The sequence below is a fragment of the Salvia miltiorrhiza genome, chromosome 3 (assembly GCF_028751815.1).
Source record: "Salvia miltiorrhiza cultivar Shanhuang (shh) chromosome 3, IMPLAD_Smil_shh, whole genome shotgun sequence".
NCBI classification, from domain to species: domain Eukaryota; kingdom Viridiplantae; phylum Streptophyta; class Magnoliopsida; order Lamiales; family Lamiaceae; genus Salvia; species Salvia miltiorrhiza.
The window spans coordinates 560,511-586,937 of NC_080389.1; the positions used below are offsets into that span (position 1 = coordinate 560,511).

The 26,427-nt window shown below is 39.8% G+C and overlaps 2 protein-coding genes and 1 non-coding gene across 4 annotated transcripts in view; 2 read left to right on the forward strand and 1 right to left on the reverse strand.

Annotated features, from left to right (window-relative positions):
- Positions 1-26,427, forward strand: part of LOC131016908 (uncharacterized) — a 1,184,262-nt gene that overhangs the window by 518,679 nt on the left and 639,156 nt on the right. The gene's annotated exons all lie outside the window — the stretch shown is intronic.
- Positions 1-26,427, forward strand: part of LOC131016788 (putative late blight resistance protein homolog R1C-3) — a 135,161-nt gene that overhangs the window by 23,283 nt on the left and 85,451 nt on the right. The gene's annotated exons all lie outside the window — the stretch shown is intronic.
- LOC131019256 (small nucleolar RNA R71) lies at positions 6,387-6,493 on the reverse strand. Its single transcript, XR_009100176.1, has one exon. It is a non-coding gene; the product is annotated as a small nucleolar RNA R71 (small nucleolar RNA).

A 26,427-nucleotide genomic window follows, 5' to 3' on the forward strand; every position in this document is an offset into this window, starting at 1 on the left:
AATTTAATCTCTTGGTTATCTTATTTAAAATCCATCCTCTAAAGTACTCATGAGAATCATACGAGTAAGCCACGATAGGGTGGACGTTTACCGCATAACTCCCACTACTTAAATGGATTTAAATATTTTTAATAGAAATCTCAACTTAACAAACTTGTGAAATCAAATATGAAGTAAGCCACGATAGGGTGAACGTTTACTCATATCCTCAATCACTTTGTCTTGAGACCGCATGTGGAGGTCTAAAAATAATTTTAATTGCTTAAAATTATTAAAAACTGCTTAGTCTTTTTAATTTCAAAAGGTTTGTTCATGCTCAAGCACATAATCCTAAACATGCTCTTCTAGAACGCAACATGTAAAACATGCTCACAGAATTCTAAAACATGCTTAAGAAAACGATAAACCTACTATCTTGCTTGTCTAAGCGCAGTTAATAAAGCATATTAACAAGCAGAGACGAACAAAAGCAGGTAAAGAGCATAAGGGATTAACACCACGACATGCAAAGAACATAAATAAAGAATTAAAATTCTTCGTGACCCATTCGTGGAATCCCAACATCTATTCTATTAAAATAAAACAGAAAAGAAAACCCAAAAACTAAAAAAAAAATGGCCCGAAAACTTCAGGCCCATCTTTGGAATTAGGGTTTGGGCCCCCTAGGGTTTGAGATACGCAGCTAGGGTTTGGAAACCCTAGCTGCCGTCGCCTCCCTAGAACAGCCGCCTCTCCACCGCGCAGCAGCCGCCCGGCGCTGCAGCAGCGCCCCGGCACTCACAGCAGCCCGGCGCTGGCAGCAGCCTCCTCGGCGTGCAGCAGCGGCAGTCGGCAGCGCTCGGCGCCTCCAGCAGTAGCAGCAGCAGCCCTCGGCGCCTCCAGCAGCAGCAGCGCACGTCCAGCAGCAGCAGCGCACGGCGACAGCAGCGACAGCGCGTCGCCCGCTGGGCACGCAGCGCGCTACCCTGGGCGCGCACCGCCCCTGCCGGCTGCCTCCTCTCCGTCTCGCCCTGCCACAGCGCGCAGCAGCCCGTGCAGCAGCAGCGTGCACGACGCACGACCAGGCGCACGCAACGTACGGCGCGCAAGCGCTCGTGCGCGCGTTGCCTTCGGCGCCGGCAGCCTTTGCCGCACCGCACCCGGCACGCCACCTCCATCCACCGTTCTTTCGTCGTCGTGCTCATCTCGTTCCTCAGTTTTACAGATTACAAAGGAAAAACAAATACAATTTGAAAAACCTAATCTAACCACAGATTTTCTCGCGGTGAAAAACGATTACAACGTCAAACGACGTATCCCACGAATCAACAGACCACGAAGAACAACATCAGTAAAAACAACGCACATTATTAATCGTACATAAATTAATAATAGAGCCAAGAAATTAATCCTGGGCTCTGATACCAATTGAAGGAATATTAAATTGAATTAACGTTCCGTTTGCCCCGATGATCGTTTCTTGGATTATTATTAATTTATCATACAACGATTAATCTTAAACATGCTCCTATGAATTTAACAGCTGCACATAGGTGTTAGGAATTACTTACTTGAAAAGCGGATGTAGAGGTCGTTGATGATCGTGTCGAAAGACTCCAGTTCTGACCTTCTGAACTGTATCCCGCTCAGCTTTCACCGTTAGATGGACAACGAACTATGAAAGTCCCAAGCTAGAAACCTCCTACACGTTCCTGCGCCTCCCACAGCTCTCAAAACCCTAATATTTATCAGTGTGTGTTTCCTGAGAGCTGACAGCTGTATTTAAAGAAGAAAATACAGAGAGGGGGCGCCCGATAGGGGTGTTGGGCGATTTCTAGCCCTTCTTGGGCTAGGAGACTTTGGGCCAGTCCAGGGACCAGATACAAGGAATAAAGATGGGCCTCAAATAAATTAATTTATCTATGGTCAGCCCAGACCATAATTAATTTATAAATATCAGTTCATTCCACTAGAGAACCAATATTGACTTACCCCTTTATTGCCGGTGTTGAGTCGGGGCTTGTATTTAGACTTATTAAATCCTCGTATTTAAAATATCCGACATCCATTAATTAATTAGAGCTCTGACAGCTTAAATTAATTAATCTCTTTGTAATCCTTAAGCAGTACCACTCAAACCTTATTATTGCGCCTGAACTTAATCAACCTGCAGGGTTTAACGCAATAAACATTATTGAGCTCCTTAAGGGGATGTCATTATCCTCTATCGGATACGAGTACTAATACAGATAATCAAATATCATATGTTAACCGCTATCACCCAAGATATAGAGTACTCAAGTTACTGTATAACTCTCACTCATAGTAAATCAAAGTGAGAAACGAATCAACATATATATCTGAAATCTTATTAGTATTAAGATCTTATAAGTTACCGAGATCTTGATTCTTCACTTAAGTCAGATAGAAGAATACATCTCACTGTGGTCCTATCAGTACGTTATGACGTACCAGTATAGATAAGTAGTCAAGACAAACTACTTCAATCTATACTGCAGCCTAAACCAATAACTTGTCCTAGAGTTATTTCGGCTGTGATTATTTTATATCTCTTAAGGTTATTCCAATTATACGGTCTTCTGTGATCTACAACACACCATATAATCTACTTATATAGAGATAAAGAACATACATATGCAATCATGAACACAATCAGATAGGAGATAAAACAGTGAACACAGGAATCATTGTATACAAGCATAAAAAGTTCTTGCTTTCAGTATACAAATCCAACATGTTGGACATTGAAGGTTTTTCCTTCCATTTTGGAAACAGTCGCTGCTCGTTTTCCCTTAATGGATTGTTTTATGGAAGTGCCTCTCTTTTGAATGGTTTATATTATCTTGAATGTGAAAGGAGTATTCTCAATGTACAAAACAAACGACCTAAGCTGAGTAATACGAATAATACTACCTATCTTTGGCATTGTAGACTTGGTCATATCAATGAGAACAGGATAACAAGATTGAGAAAGTTAGACTCTCAAATCATTTGACCTTGAGTCGTATGGTGCTTGTGAATCCTGTCTCAAAGGTAAGATGACTAAGAAATCTTTTTCTGGGAAGGGGTTACGAGCCAAAGACTTGCTAGAATTGATTCACACAGATGTGTGTGGACCGTTCCCAACAGAAGCAAGAGGTGAATATTCGTACTTCATAACTTTTACTGATGATTTTTCGAGGTATGGATATGTGTATCTCATGAAGCACAAATCTGAGGCCTTTGAGAAATTTAAGGAGTTTAAGTTAGAAGTCGAGAAACAACTTGGAAAAAGTATAAAGGCTCTTCGATCAGATCGAGGAGGAGAATACTTAAGCCATGAGTTTCTTGATTACTTAAAATCACATGGAATTCGGTCAGACTGGACTCCTCCGGGGACACCTCAAATGAATGGGGTATTCGAAATGAGGAATCGAACTTTATTAGATATGGTTCGATCCATGATGAGTTTTGCAAGTCTCCCTTTATTCCTTTGGGGTCATGCCTTACAGACCGCTGTTTATATTCTGAATAGAGTTCATTCTAAATCAGTTGAGAACACACCATATGAGTTATGGTGTGGCAAAAAGGCAAGTCTTAACCATATGCGGACCTGGGGATGTCCTGCTTTTGTTAAGAAAATGATGACTGATAAGTTGGAATCAAAAGTGAGAAATGTTATTTTGTGGGATATCCTAAGGAAACAATTGGATATTATTTCTACATTCCCGGTGATCACAAAGTGATTGTTTCCCAGAATGTGACGTTTCTTGAAGACACATTTATCTCTAAGGAACAAGGTCTCAATACGATAGAACTTGAAGAAATTCAAGAACCGCAAAATAACATAGATGATGAAAACTTGTCTAATGTTGTGGACAAGAATTCAGTGGGAGTATTTGATGATCTATTGGGAAGGGGAATATCTCTTAGAGAGACACCTCAAGACAATGAGATGCATCAAAGACACGATGATACAATAGTTGTGTCACCACCACCTCAAGAAAATCTTGAGGACGTGATTTATGCTTAATTTACTCTATTTTTAAGGGTTTGAATGTGCGTGTTTTAAGATAATCATCTGGAAATTAGTGCGTTTTATGGTGTATTTTATGCTTTGCAGGAGATTTAGGCTTTCGAGATGGAAGAATGCAGTTTTGGAGAATTTTGGATGAATTTGGCGTTTTCTAGGTGTTTTGGTCTCCAGAGCAGAGGAACCGACATCTCCAGAGCAGAGAAATCACCATTCCTCTGGCGTCAGAGAAATCAACTCACCAGAGCAAAAGAAGCGCCAGAGGAATCACCATTCCTCTGGAGTCAGAGAAATCAAAGACCAGAGCAGCGAAGTCAACTCGCCAGAGCAGAGAAACCAATCGACAGAGTAACCGACATCGCCAGCGCAGAGAATTAAGTCGCCAGAGAAATCTCAATTTCTCTGGAGTCAGCGAAATCAAGTGAGAGTCAGAGCAGAGGGGAGAAAAGTCCAGTGCAGCGGAATCGCAGAAGTCCATTACAGCAGAATCGACAAAGCCAGAGAAATCACCGCTCCTCTGGCGATACCAGAGAAATCGGCCATTCCGCTGGCAACCGTTCCGCTGGCGACCCCATTTCTCTGGCGAGGTCAGAGAAATCATCCATCCCTCTGGTGGGACCCGTTCCCCGGGTGACATCCGTTCCTCTGGCGAGAGTTGCGAGTTCAGCAAGAGTGGGAGTATTTTTCGGAGCGCACGTCCAGCTGGAGAGTTGTCTTATTTCACACGATTCTATTACCTTTAGAATTCTACTTTGCATGGCAACTTCCATGTTGATCCGAAGGAAATCTGAAAACTATAAATAGGTCCTCTTTTGACCTATTGAAAAACCAACCGAACCCTAGCATTCATATTTTAGTTTTATAGCTTTAGAATTTTATTGCTTTATAGTTTTCAAGGCTTGGATCAAGATTGAAGATTCAAGCCGCTACTTCAGTTTTTATTCGGTTTTTATACAATTCGTTTTTACAATTGCGTTCAATTTAATTATGTTTATGTTTGATTTTATTATGTCTGGCTAGTTCGTTAATCTGGACCTAGGGTTTGTACATAGCTGATTAATTATGTGTTTTTGATTTATTGATATCAATTTGCCTTCCAACTTGTGATTCATGATTCCTAGTGCTTGTTTTCTTGTGAATTATCTGATCAATGATTTACATGTCTAGCTGTTCAGTTTGAGTCTTGAATGTGATAATTGTTCAGCCGATTCAGGAATGCATGATATAGTGTTAGCCTTGAGTCTTGAATGCGATAGGTGAAGCTATAGGAAGCTATTCTTTATGTGCTATTTGGAGTTAATTGATTCCTTGGAGTCTTGAATGCAAAAAGGGGTTAATTAATCTACGTTCATAGGTGTTCGTTAGAGAAGCTTGTGAATAATATAGTGATCTTTCATCAGGGTTGGATTAAAATTGGTAATTGAATCAATAGGTTTAATGCATGTAGTTGATTAGTAAAAGTACATCCCTAGGGACAGAGTTTTTCATATTTGAATTCGTTTACGTGTTTTTATTTACTACTATTTGAGTTTAGTGTTAATCAAAACCTTCCTACTTTCGTTTGCCTGAATATTACTAAAGTTTAATTAGGATTACTTAGAGTGATTCGTTATAATAGTCCCTGTGGATACAATACTCGGTTACTTGTTATTTGCTACAATTATCTGTGTTAGTTGCAGTTTTTGTTGCTATAAAAATAGTGATCAACTTTTTGGCGCCGTTGCCGGGGACTGTTTAGAATTTACTTTAATATTTCTGATTAGACTTAAGCATTATTTCAGGCGTTATAAGTTTTTTTTTTTTTATTTTCTAGTATTTAAAATTTCTATTTTTGTTTGTTGTCTCAGGCATGTATGAACACGAGATCCAAAGGAAAGGAACATCTAGTACCTTTGAACTTGGAAATCGAAAAGCAATACAAAAGAGACAACCGCGAAAAGAAGAAGCAAGCAATGGCAGAGCAACAGAATAACATGGACCTTGAAACTCTTGTGCGAGCCGTGACACACCTTCAGAGGCAGCTAGACGAAGAGAGAGAGAGCGCAACCGGGCTCCTCCACCAGAACCACCACTGAATCACATGTATCAGCCTCGGGTTGATCAATTTCAAGGAGGCAGCTGGGGACCAACTGAACAGTTTAGTGGAATGGCTGATGAAAACCCGCATGTTCACATCACTCAGTTTCTAGATATCTGCGACACTATTAAGCAGAATGGAGTGCCACCAGATGCCATCAGAATGAAGATGTTTGGATTCTCTCTCAGAGACAGAGCAAATGAGTGGTTCAAGAGTTTGGACAGAGGTGCTATTACTGGATGGGAGGAATTGTGTAGAGCTTTCCTGGCAAAATATTTTCCTGCTTCTAAAGCTCAGAAAATCATTGCAGAGATTTCTCACTTTTCCCAGCTAGGAGATGAGACCATTCATGATGCCTGGGAAAGATTTTGTGAGCTGCTCAGGAAATGCCCACAACATGGTTTCACAGAGGATCAGCAAATCATTCACTTTTATAATGGTTTGACTGGTCTGACAAAAAGTATGGTGGATGCTACTGCAGGTGGATGTCTTCTCCATAGAAATACAAATGAGGCTTATCGTGTGATAGAAGAGATGGCCTCCAACAGTTATCAATGGCCGAATGACAGAAATTCCACGAGAAGAATTGCAGTTGTGAATGAGGAGAGAGATGATTTTAAGGAGAAATATGAAGCTCTTCAAAAGCAGTATGAGTTGGAGAGAAAGGCACTGCTAGCTAAAATTCCTCAGCAGCCGAGTTTACCTGATGTGTCGCAGTTTGAAGATGCTAATTATGTCCAGCGGCAGTACCAATTCAATAGACCAAACTATCAAGGACATCAGGGCGGAAATCCACCGTATCATCCAAATAATAGGAATCATCCAAATTTTTTCTATTCAAATCCCAACAATGCTTTGCAGCCTCCACCTGGATTTTCTGTGTCTAGCGGATGAGTTGTAAATGAACCAAAGAAGGGATCAATGGAGGATATGATGCAGCAGGTGTTAACAGAAGTGTCTAGCATGAAGACAACTGTTAATACAAGGATGACTAATTTGGAGTCTCAAGTGGGAAATATTGGGAATAATTTTTCATCACTATCCAAGCAAGTGCAGATTTTGGAGAATCAAGTTGGTCAAATGGCTAACCAAGCAGCTGCACAGCACAAGCCGGGCCACTTTCCTAGCAACACTGAAATTAATCCCAAAAATCAGTGTAATGCGATCCATCTTCGAAGCGGGACTGAGTACCAGAATTTTCCAGAGCTGCAAAATGACAAGGGAAAAGGCAAAGTAGTGGAGGACGACGATGATGACTTGGAGGAGCTTGCAGTGAAACAGACGCCTCCCCCTAAGAAGGATTCGAGCTCTTCTGCTGTTAAGGAGCCTGTTCCTACCCCTTCATTTCCCAGGCCAGAGTACAAGCCTGTAGCACCCTTCCCGAATAGCCTAGCAAAGCCGAAGATGGACCAGAAATTAGCCAAGTTCATGTAGATGTTTTCAAAGCTTCACATCAACATTCCTTTACTTGATGCTTTGAGAGATATGCCAGGCTATGCCAAGTTCCTCAAGGATGCAGTCTCCAACAAGAGGAAGTTGGGGAAATATGAGACAATTAATCTCTCCGAGGAATGCAGTGCAGTGCTACAAAGGAAGCTACCATTGAAGCAAAAGGATCCCGGTAGCTTTACCATCGCTTGTGTGATTGGAGGGCAGAACTTATCCCGCGTTCTTTGTGACTTAGGGGCAAGCATCAATCTGATGCCTCTCTCTATTTTCAACCGGTTGGAGATTGGAGATATCAAGCCTACCTCTATTGCATTGCAGATGTCAGACCGTTCCATCACATATCCCAAGGGAATTGTGGAGGATGTCCTAGTGCAGGTAGAGCAATTTATTTTTTCTGCAGATTTCGTAGTGTTGGACATGCCGGAGGATAAAAATACGCCATTAATCTTGGGGTGGCCGTTTCTAGCTACGGGCCGTGCATTGATAGACGTGCAAGAGGGAGATCTTACTTTCCGTGTCAATGATGAGAAGATGACGTTGTCTATCTATGATGCGATGAAGAAGCCAGCTGAGCCACAAGTTGAGGATTGCCATTTAATTGATACTGTGGTAGATTTTTCGACAGCCATGGAGGATCCTTTGGAGGAGTGCATCACACAGTCATTATACCCTTATTCCAATCTAGACGAGGCGTGTGATGAGATCCTAGATTATATTGCAGAGCTGGAGGTCGTAGAGAGACATCCCATCGATCCTGTGCCTTACATGGATATTCACAAACCTGTTGATGGGGGAAGGAAATCGGTGGAAAAAGAAAAAGAAAAAGAATTCTCGTCGCCAGCGGAATCATTGCCAGCGGAATCAGCCAGGCCAGCGGAATCATCGCCAGCGGAATCAGCCAGGCCAGCGGAATCATCGCCAGCGGAATCCGCCAGGCCAGCAGAATCGTCGCCAGCGGAATCATCGCCAGCGGAATCAACCAGGCCAACAGAGTCATCCAGAGCTGCAGCCGTACCTAAAATTGAGCTGAAACCACTTCCTGAGCACTTGAAGTACCAATGTTTGGGTGACAATGAAACTTTTCCTGTTATTGTATCTGCCTATTTATCTCCGTTGGAGTTGGAGAAGTTGATGCGAGTTTTAAGGAAATACAAGTCTGCTATAGGATGGTCTATTTCCGACATCAAAGGAATTAGTCCTTCTATTTGCATGCATCGTATTTTATTGGAGCAGGAATACAAGCCTAAGGTGCAGCCGCAGAGAAGGTTGAATCCGGCGATGCAAGAAGTTGTGAGAAAGGAGGTGCTCAAGTGGTTGGATGCAGGAATCATTTATGCCATCTCTGATAGTGAGTGGGTAAGCCCGACGCAAGTTGTTTCTAAGAAGGGAGGCATGACTGTGGTTAAAGATGAGAGAGATGAGCTCATAGCTACGAGACTGGTCACAGGATGGCGCGTGTGCATTGATTACCGAGCATTGAATGCAGCCACACGTAAGGATCACTTTCCTTTGCCATTTATTGATCAGATGCTTGACCGTCTGGCAGGTGATGTGTGTATTTAGCTACCTAGTTTAGTGAGCGTTTCGCCGTGGTTTCATGTGATATTACAGGGTTTGCTATGTTTTGGCGCATGAATGAGAAGAATTGGAGGTGGAGCTGCTAATTGGAAGAAATTGGAGAAAGACGAGCTTGCGATGGGATTCGACGTGAAATTATGGAGAGAATTAGAGATTGGGCTTTGGGAATTATTATCTTGTAATTTATTTAAGCCTAATACTCTTTTAATTGAGCTTTTTGGGCTTTTGTTTTGCAAAGGCCGAAACCCACGTTAATATGGGTGTTCGGCCACTTAGGTTTAAAATTGCTAGTTTTTGATTCATGTTGGACTCTAATTAGTTGGAGAGAGCCGCAACTTTAGATTAGGTTTTATTAGAGGTTACTTTTGTTTTAGTTTTTACACACATTCACTTTTATACTGCAGTAGCCGCAACTTTTGAATTTTTAAGCATAGTTGATTTTTAATATTCCATGCAACCCTTTTCTCTTCATGCAAATTCTCGATTCCTACGTCTTTAGCATTTAAATTCCATAGTTTTCATTAGTTTAATTCTTGCTTTTATTTTATTGAATTGCGGCTGGATTGGTTCGAAGGAGGCAGACGATTTCTTCTTCAATTGGTTCAAGTTTAATTTAATTTCCTGCAATTTATTTATTAGTCTTGTTCGTTTATTTTAATTATGTTTATTTTCATTTATTTGATTGTTTTTATTTTAAGCATGAGTAGCTAAATCTTTTAATTCGGCGAGAATAATGAAACTCTAATTTAATGATATGTGAGACCTAATTGGTTTAAAATTGATTCCTATTGATTCCGATTAATTCCTAGGTTCCAAGATAATTCTGATTTTATTTAAGCCTGATCAACTTAAGTTTAATTGGATTACAGTCAATTAGTTCGTGTCAATCCGTAATTGTTGGAATAGGACTGATTTGTGATACAACTACCATGTTCGTAGTATGAATTAATTGGTATATTAATTATTACTAGCGTCTCTAGGATAATTGATATAAATTGGGTTCCTTCATCGTAATGCTGTTAGAATATTAAATCTAGGTCTGGCGTCTCCAGCTAGGTTATATTTTAATAAGGGAAATAGATAGGTCTGGCGTCTCCAGCTATTTATCGACACCGTAAGTAGGAATTGGGGTACGTCCGTTGCGTTTTACGGTATCCTATAACTGGTTGGTTGATAGGGATTGATTAATTATTGCGTCGAGGATCAGAGTTGAATTAGAGTGGATTTATTTGAGCCGAATTACCCTTTTTATTGATTTATTTCAAAAGTTATTTTATTTGATTTAATTTGCTTTCTTAGGTTAATTAATATTTTGTCCAAATTAAGGCGTGGTGGCATCACCGATTTTATAGATTTAGGGATTTGAATGAGTTTTAACTGCTCTCTGTGGGATCGACCCTGCTTACCATTATACTAATTTATTTTGGTAATTCCGCATGAATTATTTGGTGGTTGGCGACGTCCACCAAATTGGCACCGTTGTCGGGGAGCGGTAATTCTTTTCCCTTTGTCTATTTTTTTTCTTTGTTTATGAGCAGATCGTCCAAGCCAAACCTCCTATTCGATAGTGAAATTGAGAAGACCGCGAAGAAGCTAAGGAAGGAGGCGAAGGCGAGGAAGCTACTGGATCTGCTGGATTCGCAGGCTGACCTTCCCATTCGACCAGAACAGTTCGTCGAGAAGAAACCCAGTTCTGTAGCTGCGGAAGGGGTTCTGTTTGCCCAAACAGACCACGACTCAGAGACAGAATCAGACTGTGAAGAAGTAACCGACTCAATTTCGGTTGCAAGTACTGAGAGTGACATGGCTGACGATCCGAGACTGTGTGATCTCTCCAGCCACGAAGCTGATGACCCCCCCAACTCCGATCCGGATGCCGGCGGCTGCTACTGCTATAGAAATTAAGCTGGGATTGCTTAATGTTCTTCCTAAGTACTACGGGAAGAAAGGAGAAGATCCATATAATTTCCTGAGCGAATTCATCAAGATCTGCAAGGTACAGAAGCGCCCCACTGATGTAACGGAGGAACACTTTAGATTAGCTGTTTTTCCCTTCACCATGACAGCAGAGGCGAACTCTTGGTTCGCAAGTCTCCCACCGTATTCTATCACTACATGGGCGGAGATGAAAAGGCTATTCCTGGAGCACTTTTTCCTTCCTACCAAGACGAACGCGCTAAAGAAGGAGATCAGTGGTGCAAAGCAGGAGTATGATGAATCATTAAGCGCCTACTAGACCAGATTTAGGAGATTGGTGGATAGTTGCCCAAACCACAAGTTTTCTGAGGGTGACTTGTTGCAGTATTTCTACCAAGGGATGACCGTTGACACTAAGAATTTGGTGAACTCAGCAAGTGGAGGGGGATTGTCCCAAAACACGGTGAGTGAAGCCAAAAGATTAATTCAACACTTGGTGGAAGCTACGAGGGAATATGAGGAGCCGCGCATCCAACTGCTCAAGAAAGCTGCTCAAGCTAGTTCATCAGATTTTGAGGAGAAGTTCGAAGCAAGGATGGGGAAATTGGAGATAATGTTGAGTACTGTGGTGGAGAAGGTTGCAACCGCTGGACAACCGACAGAAAAGCCATGTGGAGCATGCGGTAATTCAGGCCACATGAGTTTGCAATGCACAGGGGATGAGGAAGAGTATCAAGCCCATGCAAATTCTTCCCACAATTTTTACAGCTGTGACGCGCCACTGCCCCATTTGCCCAAACGGGACCAGTACGCGAACAATCACAATGCTCCATGGAGAAACCATCCTAATTTCCGATGGAGAGATCCCGAGCCGAAGCAACCACCAACGATGCAACCGCCGCAGCAGCAAAACTACCGTCCTCCACATCAAAGGACGGGGTATCAAGCTCCACAAACTCAGCAACATCCTCCCGAGAAGCAAGGCAAGTCACTTGAGGAGATGATTGCGGATTTGATTGGCAACCAGCAATTTCTGCAAAATAATGTGCAACAGCTTCAACAATCTCAAGCCGAGCAGAAGGTGCAAATCGAAGGACTATCCCGTCAGATGTCTCAGCTCGCCACATCCATGAATCAGCTTAAGGGAAATAATGGAGCTTTGCCATCTCAAGTTCATGTGAATCCCAAGGAGAATGTCAACAAGATCACCTTGAGGAGCGGTACAGAGTTGGACGGACCGACACCCCAGAACTCTCAAGATGGACCGCAGGTAGATTCTGGAGTCGAATTTCGTGTGGAGGAATTCGAGCGTTCTGTTGGCACAAAGGATTCAGTCATTCAGCAGGTAGAACAGCCCGGTTTGGCCAAACAGAACAAGGGGCCGACAGCTGAGCAGAAGGGGAAATGAGCATAACTTGAATCCAACGAAGAGGAGCAGACCAAGGTCTCTAAACCTTTGAGCTCACATAATCCCAAGGTTGCAGCATCAGTCCCCTTTCCAGGAAGATTGGCGAGGAAGAAGCCGGAAGAGGAACTCATTGATTTTGTGAAGATCTTTGGCAAACTTGAAGTGAATCTTCCATTCTTGCAAGTGTTGAAAATCCCTCCTTTTGGGAAATTTGTGAAGGACTTCATAGCTGGAAAGTCCAAGGCAACTGGTAAGATTGTGATGGGCGAGAGCTGCACTCAAGAAGGAGCTACCCGCCAAGTGCAAAGATCCTGGTATGTTTTCTCTTCCCATTTACATTGGTGATACTAGGATCGAGCATGCTATGTGTGATTTAGGAGCGTCTATCAATGTTATGCCTCTCACTGTTTACAATAGATTGTCGGGTGTAGAATTGGTAGATACTAGAGTAGTCATTCAGTTAGCCGATAGGTCTTGTGTTTATCCCGAGGGTTTGCTTGAGAATGTTCTTGTGAGTGTGAATAATTTTGTTTATCCTGCCGATTTCTATGTGGTGAGAATGAGTGGAGTGCAATCTAAGGGTTCAACCGGAGTCCTTTTAGGTCGTCCGTTCTTAAGAACTGCAAAGTCGATCATAGATGTTAGTAATGGCACGATTTGTCTGGATTATCATGGGGAGAAATACACTTTTAGTATGGATGATGCCATGAAAACTCCTAATGATGCTGAAAATGCTTATTCTATTGATATGATTGACCCTCTTGTCCAAGAATTTCTTGAGACCAAATTCATGCAGGATAAGTTGGAGCTCACTATGATCAAGAGTTGGACAGATTTTGATGCTCAAGGGATGAACGATGCAGAGGTCAAGGAGGCCATCATGTCTCTTTATGCACAACCGGAGGTGATCAGTTCGGGAAGCCAGTTCTGTTTGCCCAAACAGACACCGTACGACAGACCGCTGAGATCCGATGAAAAGCCGCCTGAACTGGAGCTCAAACCTCTTCCTCTGAATCTGAAGTATGTCTACTTGGGGGATGCTGATACTCTTCCAGTCATCATTAGCAGCGATCTGACCGCAAGCCAGGAGCAGCAGTTGATCACCGTGCTTAAGAGGCACAAGAAGGCTATTGGGTGGACATTGGCGGACATCACTGGTATAAGCCCTGACGTATGTCAACATTACATCTTGATGGAGCCGGATGCTAAGCCTGTTAGAGATCCGCAGAGGAAGTTGAATCCGAATATGAGGGAGATCGTGCTTAAGGAGATTCTAAAGCTTCTCGCTTTGGGAATCATTTATCCTATCTCGGATAGCAAGTGGGTGAGCCCGATTCACATGGTTCCAAAGAAGTCGGGGTTGCAAGTGGTTGAGAACGAGAAGAATGAGTTGGTGCCGATGCGTCTTGTTACTGGATGGAGGATGTGCATCGATTACCGGAAGTTAAATGCAGCCACTCGCAAGGACCACTTTCCTCTACCATTAATTGATCAGATGTTGGAGCGCCTGGCTGGACAATCATTCTTTTGCTTCTTGGATGGGTATAGTGGCTATTTTCAAATTCATGTCAACCAAGAAGATCAAGAGAAGACTACCTTCACCTGCCCGTTTGGAACATATGCTTGCAAGAGGATGCCGTTTGGATTGTGCAATGCACCCGGCGCTTTCCAAAGATGTATGATGAGTATTTTTTTTGATTTGATCGAGAAGAGCATCGAGATCTTTATGGACGACTTTACAGTTTATGGAGCATCGTTTGAGGGCTGCCTTGACAACTTGGAGAAGGTTTTGACACGTTGTGTAGAGAAGAATCTGATCTTGAATTTTGAAAAGTGTCATTTTATGGTCAAGGAGGGCATCGTTTTAGGCCATGTTGTTTCAGAAAGGGGGATTCAAGTGGACAAGGCAAAGGTGGATTTGATAGCAAAGCTGTCATACCCTACAAATGTGAAGGAGATTCGAGGTTTTCTTGGTCACGCTGGATTCTACAGACGATTCATCAAGGATTTTGCAAAGATCGCGCAACCATTGACACATCTGCTGCAGAATGATGTTCCGTTTGCCCTAACAGACGACTGCAAGCAGGCGTTTGACTTGTTGAAAACCAAGTTGACCACGGCTCCGATTATGCAACCACCTGACTAGAACCTTCCTTTTGAGCTCATGTGCGACGCTAGTGACCATGCTGTGGGTGCAGTGCTTGGACAAAAGATGGGGAAGGAGAGCCACGTAATTTATTATGCTTCAAAGACGTTGAATCCCGCCCAATGCAACTATGCAACAACAGAAAAGGAGATGTTGGCGATTATTTTTGCCTTTGAAAAATTCCATTCATATCTTTTGGGGGCGAAAATAATTGTCTACACGGACCATGCCGCATTGAAGTTTCTACTATCAAAGAAGGAATCAAAGTCACGCTTGATTAGATGGATTCTTTTGTTGCAGGAGTTTGATTGGGAGATTCGGGACAAGAAGGGAGCGGAGAATCATGTGGCTGATCATTTAAGTCGTTTAGTCCAGAATGATGAAGATAAGATCCCCATCAACGGAGCTTTCCCAGAAGAGCATCTTTATGCTATCCAGACCTGTTCGGCTGTCTGTTTGCCCAAACAGAGCCCTCTGTCCGAGCCAGCAGCACATTCAGTCGTTGTCACGGGTAATCCCGAACCTTGGTTTGCCGATATCGTCAGTTACTTGACAGCTGGACAATTTCCACCTCTGTTCACAAAAGCACAGCGGATGAAACTAAGGAGTTAGTGTAAGTATTATTTCTGGGATGAGCCTTACTTGTGGAAAGTTGGAGCCGATCAAGTTATACGCCGATGCATTCCCGAGGCGGAACAACAGAAAATTCTCTTGCACTGCCATTCTCTCGCTTGTGGAGGACACTTTGGCCCCAAGAGGACAGCTCGGAAGGTGCTCGATTCGGGATTCTTCTGGCCCACGTTGAATAGAAGTGCTTACTTATTTTGCAAAAGTTGTGGGAGATGTCAACTGACCGGAAGTATTTCCAAACGAGATGAGATGCCTCAAGTTCCGTTGATTTTTTGTGAGGTATTCGATGTGTGGGGGATGGATTTATGGGGCCATTTCCGAGTTCATTCGGGAATCTCTACATATTGCTCGCCGTCGACTATGTCTCGAAATGGGTAGAAGCGAAAGCCACCAGAACGAATGACTCCAAGGTGGTCGCTGCGTTCTTGAAGTCTCATATTTTCACAAGGTATGGAGTGCCACGAGCAGTGATAAGCGATCAAGGGACTCATTTTTGCAACCGCACGATTGAAGTTTTGATGCGGAAGTATGGAGTTCAACATAGATTGGCTACTCCCTATCTGTAATGCCCCGCTCTTTTAAATACATATTAGATTAAATATGTGCATTAGTTATAAAATTCTTTTAATTATTTATTGTGATTATTTTGTTCAGATAATATTATTTCAGCAAAAGTCTGTATAAGAAATACAGAGCTGCGATTTAATATTCAGTCATGAATCAAACCAATAATTAAATTTTTTGGTTTAGCTACACATTTGAAACTTTGCATTACCAGTTGATTGAATCACTAGCATTAGAAATTTTACATTTATAACCGATTTCATAAATCGTGTTATTTAAATCAAATTGCTGGAATTATAATTTGAGATCATATGCATAATAATTTTATTATTTCGCGTTATATGTGTTAAGGTATTAAGTCGCGAATTAATTCCGACTTTCACGTATTAAATCTCAAGATTGAGGATTTAATTTATATAAATACGACGAGTATTTAATCATCGAGAATTGGAGAATTATTACAGAAACAAGTACGAACTATGAGAAATTAGATCACGATAAATAGTCGAATCACTACACTATTACACCAACCCCTCCAACATATATCATTTTTTTTTTTTGAATTGAGAAAAAAGAGAGAAACTTTTAAATATAGCTTAAATAAGATCTTACAAAAAACATAACATGAACATATGCAAATAAAATAAGAAATGCTTTGCAGATTTGTACAAATCACGAGACAACAAAAGTTGAATTCTTATCTAAGTCTAACTGTCTAAGATAGATAATTGCGAAATGAACTTCGACTCCACGACTTAGTTTAGTATCATTATCACAACTATTCATCTTCAAAAACTGCATTTTTCCGCAGTTAATTCCATCCAAATAGTCAAGATTTCAGCAAGAGAAAATCATGCCAATAACCACAATTTTCAAAGCTGCAATATCTTCCATGCAATCCATCACACCCAAAAAGCCCCAATTTCAGGAGAAGATGATCACGCCGAGAGCAAAGTTTTCAAAGATGGCAGGAGAAGATGATCACGCCGAGACCAAAGTGTTCAAAAATGACAGCAATATTTCTTCAACATTTGCTGCCACCAACCACCTCAACCTCTCTATAAATTGAGGTGAGTTCTGCAGAAGGAAGAAGTGCAGAAGTGCGAGAGGTGTGAGGTAAAACAAGAGAAAATTTTAAATTTCTTACTTGCAAGAGCTCAAGTGAGCTCCCTTCGCCGGGCCGTTTATTCGCCGACCGGCCACTAGGCTCTGAACCGAGAACGTGTACTCGTTCCTCCATCTTCAGGCTACCAAACCCAACAATCGAAAGGCCGAAACCTTCTCTATATTTTCCCGACCAAAGGCCACAATATCTTTCGGAGGCCAACGTCGAATTCCCGACTTAGCCACCGGCCAACTTACGGCCTTCGTTTCTCACTATCCTTACGACGAAAAAGGATCGAGAAACCACCGTTGTGTAGCCTGATCTACCTCGCACGAGGAAGACTAAGTCGTAGACCTTCGCGGCTAAACACCATAGCGGAACGACGACCAGAAAAACCCCCGGCGAACAACTTCCATTAGTGCTCACTTGGACAAGGGTAAGTTGACGCCCTTATTTCGATGCATTCCCGTTTCTATTATATTATGGGAAATTTCTGGGGTATAGATGGGAGTGTGGTGAATATTTGTACAAAGTTTCATGTTATTTGAACTTCGTTTACTACCCTTTTAAAATTTGAGAAGTCTACTGCCCGTATCTGTTGAAACTGTCGTGAGGCAGATGATTAAGTTAACTATTTCAGTAACCATATGTTGATATTTAGCTCTCAAATTTTTATGGTATAAATTTATATGCGTTATCTATCTGCATATAAAATTTGAGGTCATTCCGGAAACGTTTGCTATTTTTCAAAGATCTGGACTTTCAGTTGGCAGAAACTGCCGAATCTGGTAGGCGATGGGAAAATCGCTATATCTCTTAAACTACTTGGAGTTTTTCAACATACTTTTTTTTCAATTAAACTAGACTCAAAGAGGTTTCTATTGATATAAAATTCGACTCCATACGAGTTCGGAGTAAAAGCAGTTTATTAGTTGAAGTTGAATCTATACAGTTTTGTTGAGATGGAAATGATTCAAAATAATTCCTATTAAGAATTTTAAAGTTTTATTGTTGATAAAATATCACTTTTAGTTTATAAATGAGCTATTGATGTGTATATATATATATATATATATTGGTGATTGACATTATTAAATGGGGAAAAGGAAAACGTTTTATGTTTATAGAATTATTCTTTATTTATAATAGATAAATAAAAGAATAATATAAAATGGAATTTCCTACATCCTCAAAGGTACATGAAGTATTTTGATAAAGGAAGAACGATTGTATATGAGTTAGATATAGTCGTTTAAGGAAATATGGGTAGTTAGAGAAATGAGTGAATAGTGATTCACTGCATTTGTTGTTATCTTTTCTATTATTCACTCGAACACATGTTTTCGTGTTATTAAAGGTTCAAATAAACAAAAGCGCCTGAGTAACCTATCGCGCTAAGGAAAGAGAATCATTGTCTTAAGTAGCAAAACACTGCAATCAGGTAGGCATTACTTTTACTATACGTATACAGAGATCCCCTGCGTGTCGTAGGCCTCTTATACGAATGAATGCATGAGATGATCTAACTGTTAATTTCAGTTTCATATATATATCAAATGAGTTTAAATGTTACGTTCAAGCAAGTTATTTCATGACAAAAATCTTTGAGTTAAAGTTATTTCAAGTATTGTCTTGCCATAAAATGTTTAAATTTTAGTATGATATCTATCTGCTTTGGCTTTGCCAATGATGCAATCGAATTCGGGTCTTGAGCAGTTGATAGCTATCCTGCCAGGGCTAGTGTACACCAGTGACCGTGAGTCATCTAGCGGGTTGGCCGGTCAAGTGACCGTGAGAGGTGGCCACCTCTCCGGCACACAGTTCCAGATATGATAGATTACAAGAGAACTTAGTCTGCAGACGAACTTTAAGAATCACAAATGAACTTAGTAAGCTTGGGCCTTTTTAGCGAAAAAAAACTCCCTTGCTGTACTGTTTATGATGGCATGACAATTTACAGTTTTGAAGCATGTATTTTTATACCTAGGCATACGTGCCCACTGAGTACTTTTGTACTCAGCCCTGCATATGTTTTCTAAATGTGCAGGTTGAGCTGATGTGATGATGGTGCTGCAATGAGCGGAGTCTCCAGGGTTGTTAATAAATAGTTAACCTGTCTAGAATATGTCTTCATACATATGTCTAGCTACTTTCCGCTGCAAGATGTTGTTGATGTTATAGTATGTTATGTCATACTTTGAGTCTTAAGAGAATGGTTTCATATGATGTATAACTTGATTAATGATATTAATTAAGTTTTATGCTGTCTTTCATAGACTATTTTCAATTGAGTATTCATTAATAAAAATGACGAGTTTTATTAAGATGAGTAAGTTTTACGGCTATAAATGACGCCCCTTTTCTTCCCCTTCTTCTTTAACCCCATCCCTAGTCGTAGATCACTCGGCTTAACTATCCTTAGTTAGGGCGGGCTGTGACAAAGTGGTATCAGAGCTAAGGAAAGCTCTGAATTATAAGTCTTGAGTTTAGTCTAGAATGAGTCACTAGACTAATAGTTATTAACAACCGTGAGCTCAGCGCACCATCACACCAGACTCAACGAGGTATGTAAAATTTCAAAGTTTATTTGACATTAAATTTTGAAGAGCATGATGTTGAGGTTATATGATGAGTTATGATGTTACACTTTGAAGGTGCATAGTTTGAGTTTGAGGATGACAACATGATTAATAATGAGTTATTATGTTGTAAGAGCATATGTTGACGTTACATGATGAATCATGAGAGCGTTTATATCATATGATGTTATATGATTGAGGATGCATAATTATGAGTTATGATGTGATGTATTTGAGATGTTTTGTGATGAGAATTGTTTGAGCAGTTGTGATAAGTCACGATGATTTAGATGAAGGAATCTAATGTCATTGTTAAGAGAGATTTTTTTTACTAAGTAGAAGGATGAAATGAGAACTTAGAGCTAAAGCTTGAGAGAATTAGCAATTGCTTTAAGTACTTGTTGGTTTGAGTTATGAGTTTGAGTTATGAGCTTGAGTATAATAGCATGATTAATGATGAGTTATTAGCATACTGCAATGAGATATTGTACGATATGTTGAGTTGTTTTGTGACGCGAGTTTTGCTCACGCAACCTTAATGGTACTTGAGAAGGTATCATGAGCCATAGTCTTTGGAGATGGCTTTGAGAGAAAATTGTTGAGTTGTCTTACTGAGTCACGATGATTTAGATTAAGGGATCTAATATCATTGTTTAGAGAGATTCCCTACTGAGTAAAGATGGGACGAGATGAGAATTTAGATGTTTTGAGCTTGAGTTTTAAGATAACAGTACTACTTAGTAGGAGTTTTGCTAAGTTATGTTTTGTTTATTTCTGTTGCTGGAGCCAAGTAGAGTTAGTTCCTAGAGTCACCTTTAAGTTCTCCTTATAGGTTGGTCAGGACTGTTGGCACTGCACGAAAGTGGATTGTTGTGAGATCGAACTCAGGGAAGATCGGATACGAGGACGAGGCGTACAGTATGTGGTACAGAGATACCCTAGCAGATTTTCAAACACATGTTCATAGACTATGAAAGGATGAGAAAGAGCCAAGGAAGGCTAGGGTTGAAAGGATGAGAAGTAGCCGAGGAGGGCTAGAGTTGATGAGAATGAGAAGAGAAGCCGATGTAGGCTAGAGCTAAGGATGATCTTGAGAGTATGAGCAGTACACCCTTGTTTTTGATTAGTTTCAATTATATTGCGATGTATATAACTTACTTAGGAGATATTGATACTTGAGCTTTTGACATGCTGATAGATAAGCATGCGAATATAGTACCCTACTGATGTTAAATAGATGGATGTTCCTAGTGTGCTAAAGTAGCAACTAGATGAGTTAACCGGTAACAATTACCGTAGGAAGTCCAAACCGAGACATAGCACCATTAATGGTGTCGGTTTAGAAGGGACATTACGATAGATACTATGGTTTTTGTAGGGTTTATATAACCCCTTTATGTAAGTCCTCTAAAAAGAGGCATTCTACTGATGGATATATTAGGTTGACCAGAGTGGTCTTTTTGTTAGCATTTCGTGAGTGCTTATTGCCTTACAGATGAATGTTAAGGTGACCGTGAGGGTTTCCTTAAAGTTGAGTTAGTAAATTGCACTTGAGTTTCGAGGATGCTTAGAGCGTTGGTCGAGTTGAGTTTTCCTTTTGTGATTTCAAAAATGCCTCAAAGATATCATCAAGAGTGTGATGTGAAGGATAGGCGGGATAATACTCCGCCACCACCACCGCAACATGAGAGGAGAGTCGAAAAATATTGAATTTTCGAAACAAGAGTCTAGAACATAGGACCCTGAATTTAAGCTTTTAGCTTGCTGGTATCAACTTAAGTTTTGTTATGTATAGTATTATGAGGGTTTAGAAGACACAGAATTTCCAAGTTCGGGATAGTATATCCCGTGTGACTGGGGAGTGATTATGTTGGACCTGGCCAGTCCGCATGATCCAAATCTCAGTAGACGTGTTTTGGGTTTATAAACCCATGTGTTTCAACTTTCGGTTGAAAAGCCAGATGGGTTCTTACTCTAGGTCATTTTTGTTCGACCTGGTAGTTACTTCATTATACCCTCTGGTCATTCATTTGAGTCTCTTGAAACAATTTGTTTTGATGTCATTCTAGGGTTGAACTCTTACAACTTTTGAGTTATCCTAGTAGATTCTCTTGATGTATAAGACTAGTGAGAGGCACGTCAGAGGACTTTAACACCCGAGCAACTAGTAAACTACACCTGAGAACAATTCAAGGCTACTCTTGAGAAATATGTACCGAGGAGTACAGTAAGCAGCGAGAGACTTATTATCGAAGTTTGATTCAAGGAAAGAAATCGATTGTAGAATATAATTAAGAACTCTGTGAGCTATCACGTTCGCTCATCAGAAGATGGATACTGATGAAGAGATGTTTGAGTTTTAAGTGCTGGTTTAAGGCAGGACTTTAAGGTAGTATGGGCAAGATATTGGATGCACCAGTTAGAATCCTGTTTAATACAGGAGCCTTGCATTCTTTAAGTGTTTGAAGCATGTTACCTTCAAACTCGAACCAAAACGAGCTAGTCCCAAGTTGAGAGTAATCACTCCTGTAGGAAGAGCTACTACAGTTTCTCACATGATTTCTAAATTAGAATTTGAGTTAGGACCACTAAAGATGAAAACAAGAACCTTGCACTTAATGCCTATGTGGAACGTAGACATTATTCTAAGGATGGAGTACATTGAGTATATGATGTCAATTGATGATTTTGATATGAGTTAGTTTAATAAAATTAGGGATATGTGTATCTATGCTCTAATTTGTAAATTGATGGGTTATATGTGAGATTAATTGGCTAAGATTGATAGATCTATGAATGGATTAAGGTATCATGTGTGTTTATTAAATTTCAAAGAGTTTACTTTAATAAAAATCAGGACTTTTTGCCTATGTGTTATTTAAGTGATTTTGGCTTAAGATATATGTATTTGAGCATGATATTAGTGTATAATTATGTTTGAGTAAGTCTTTTGTTGGCTAAGAAATTTTTGACTTAGTTTAGTTTGTATGAGTTTTTGAGTTTTCATATTTTGAGAAGTCGATGATTGATAAAATGAGGTCTAATTGCTTTATGACCATTATGTGAAAGTTTGTCATGTTTTATTAAGAGTTTTATGATGATACATGAAGTTTCATTAGAGTTTAGTTTACATGATAAAAAGGAATCTATATGTGTATAATGATTTATATGATAAATGAGATCATGTTTGAGTATTTGAGTAATTTTGAGCACGAAAATGAGAAGAGAATTTTAATGATGCGTTCGTTGAAATGTTTTACTTAAGATTTGAGGTTATGATGTAAGAAGAGAGTCAAGATTGAGTATGATGAGTATTATAATGTGCTTGAATGTTTTCAAGTGCTATATGTGTTTAAAATGAGCTTTGATTGGTTTTCATTGAAGGGATGTTGGGTTGAGCATTTAAGAGTTTGAGATGAGATTTTGGTGAATTTCATAGGCCTACTGACCTACTGTGATCGACGGTTTTTAGATGTCTAATAGCTTTGAAAATTTTATAGGAAATCCCTACATGAGTCTTAAGCACACCGGTAAAATTTCAAGTCATTTGGACTTCGTTTACTATTTTTATAAAATACAAAACCTAAACTGCACATTACTACCGAGAATTTCAGAGAACAGGAGAAAGAGTCCTTCATTTCAGTAGCTTCCTGTGTGATCTAGATTTCAACATTTTTATGGTATTAACCTTATTGTGTTAGCTAGATATCCACCAAAGTTGAGCCCAGTTTGACAACGTTTACTAATTTTCAAAAATCCAATTTTTCGATTGCTCAAAACTGCCGAATATGGTAGACTGTAGTAAAACAGTCATATTTCCTACAATACTTGGAGTTTTTGACTCTACTTTTTTTTTTTTTTATGAAACTAGACTCGAAGACCTTTCGTTTGGTATGAGTCTCGAGTCCAAAAGGTGTCGGAGTCAGAACAGGTTAGATTTGGAAGTTGAGTCAGTGTAAACACAGAGCATGTTTTGATAATGTTTGATTGTGTTTTCTTATGGGCCTTAGGTGATTGTGTTGTCTATGTGTTTGAATGAGATTAGAAGAGCCTTATATGAGAGACAAATCGAGACTTAGAACCATGATTTTCTTGAAACCTATCCTTGAACTTAAGGATTTGAGATGAGTGGAGAGTTTATATAGAGTTAAGTAAGGAGATAGATGAGATAGAGCATAAGTTTCCTTTCATGTCTCTGATAACCATAAGTTTTTGATGTCGAGTCTAGAATAGTATCTCTAGACTTCTAAGAATGTCAGTAACCCTCAGCTCGCAGTCACACTGCCGCAACAAAGGTACAATAATAGTTTCAAAAATATACATATATGTATTTCAGACGTTATGAAAGTTTTTCAATAAAATGTGCGCCTTATGTTTACGATGCTATGTGAATGCTTTTTGTCGTGTTTGGGACTACCCGAACCCATAACGACTCAATGAATGTATTTCGTGTTTGGGACAACCCGAGCCCTTAACGAATCAATGTATGTATGTATGTATGGTCGAGTTAGATTCCTTGAATCTTTCCGGCATAAGCAAAGTTTTCATGAAAGGGACATTAAATGTCCATATATGTTAAGGTTTCAAAAGAAACAGAAGTATGTATGTATGAAAGAATGAGAAAGCTTTATGTTGTCGTTTTAGGCTAGAATGATGGGTCCTCTTACAAACCGTTTGAGTACCACCCAAGAATGCTTTGAGAATGTTAATCGTGATAGCACCGCTTGATCGATTTAAGTAAAGACTGGTAAGATAGAAATGTTTAACATAGAGATGTTACAACATAGAGGCAATGCTTTAAGACTAAGGATTCACTTGAGCTATTTCAATAGCGGTGAGATTAAGTTTTTCACATAAGAACTTATGTTGCTTATGATTATGATGTTAGTCGTGATAGCTTGGCTAGAACAACATAGAATGGACTTTCATGGTATCAGTAACTTATGATGAAGTACTTATTAGTAAGTGCTTTAAGTTAGAAGTTGACTTAGAGCTTTATAAGAGATAAGAAGTTGACATGATTGGGGGCGAAGCTCCCATTTGACTGAGTGATTCATCGTGCTGGGTCTGGTCAGCCCATATGACTAAGATCTCGGTGATTGTCAATTAGGATTTTGACCTTGAGTAGGGCGTCATCCCAATGTATAGACTCACACTATGTAGTTGTCACAATAAGATCTTATTTTACCACGATAAGCACAGTAATGACTAGAATGACTTAGTTTGCTGTCAGTTCTCGAAGTACTAGAAGGTGATATTCTCACAGTTAGAAAGATACACTAAGCATCAACCTATCTTTTGACCGATAGTCGGTAGAAACAAAGCAACTTCTGGAATCCCAAGTGGAGAACCAGGGCAGATAACTAGTATGATAGAGTTTTCAACAAAATGTCAGGACGTGCTCCAAATATGGTGGACACTTATGAGAAACGCGTGAAGGAGTTCGCAAACGAATGGCGTCATGAGATATTCAATTCCCCTACCAAGCCAAAGAAATATTACGTAGGAACAACCAACGAGCAAGACTCTCACCATCGAATCACTGCTACCAAGGGAGAATGGGAAGACTCCGACACAATCTGGATATACACCACCTCAAGATGTGGTGAAGGAAAGAAAATGGAATGAAGAAAACAACATAAAATTCGAGAATAGAAAAAGAACTTTAGAATAAGACTTAAGATCTAACCCAGCCTCAGAGCCAACAACCTCACGCTAGAAGGGTGATTGTTTCGGCTAAAGTGTCAAAAGCTCCATCAATAGGAAGCAAGTAATTGTTTTAAACTTCAGAGAACTTGAGCACTATATCTCATTAGCCCCAAAGTTGAATTACTTGACTTATGACTTAGAACTCGTTGTGGTTGTGCACGTGTTGGAAATTTGGAGATACTATCTCTACGGAGTTAAGTGTGAGGTCCTTATAGCTGACAAGAATTTGAAATGCTTTTCGAGCAAAGAGATTTCAATGTAAGACAACAGAGACGATTCGAATTAGTGAAGAATTATGATGGTACCATCAATTGGAAATTAAGATAAGATGTTTCACCACTAAATATAAAGTACTGATTGGTGATTGCCTTATTCGGTTTAGTAATTGTTCACCATCCGGAGACAATATCAAGCTGTGTAGTTGCATCAATAGTTAAGTGTGAATTTCAAGAAAGGATTATGAAAGCACGAAATGAAAATGGATATTGGTGAGAAAATGTGTCTCGCCTCAAGAATAAGAAAAACGAAAGGATTCACGAAAGTCAGGAATAGTGCACTAATGGTTAGTGGAGGATTGTGGATGTATACACTGAATATTACGTCTCGCAGTTAAGAAAGTATGTGATTAAAAAAAAGATGAGATAGTCCAAGCTCAGGGCTTAAGTTATGAAGAGAAATCAGTTTAGTGACTAGATTGCAAGGTTCAAGTGTTACGAGGCAATAATGTTGTTCTCGTCATGTAGTGGAACCATCACAGGATGGAAAAGGCTACAAAAGAGATGAATGAAACGAATGACTAGTATCACAAGCTAGAATACCAGGTATGCAAATTTCGGGACGAAATTTATTTTAAGGGGGGTAGTATGTAATGCCCCGCTCTTTTAAATACATATTAGATTAAATATGTGCATTAGTTATAAAATTCTTTTAATTATTTATTGTGATTATTTTGTTCAGATAATATTATTTCAGCAAAAGTCTGTATAAGAAATACAGAGCTGCGATTTAATATTCAGTCATGAATCAAACCAATAATTAAATTTTTTGGTTTAGCTACACATTTGAAACTTTGCATTACCAGTTGATTGAATCACTAGCATTAGAAATTTTACATTTATAACCGATTTCATAAATCGTGTTATTTAAATCAAATTGCTGGAATTATAATTTGAGATCATATGCATAATAATTTTATTATTTCGCGTTATATGTGTTAAGGTATTAAGTCGCGAATTAATTCCGACTTTCACGTA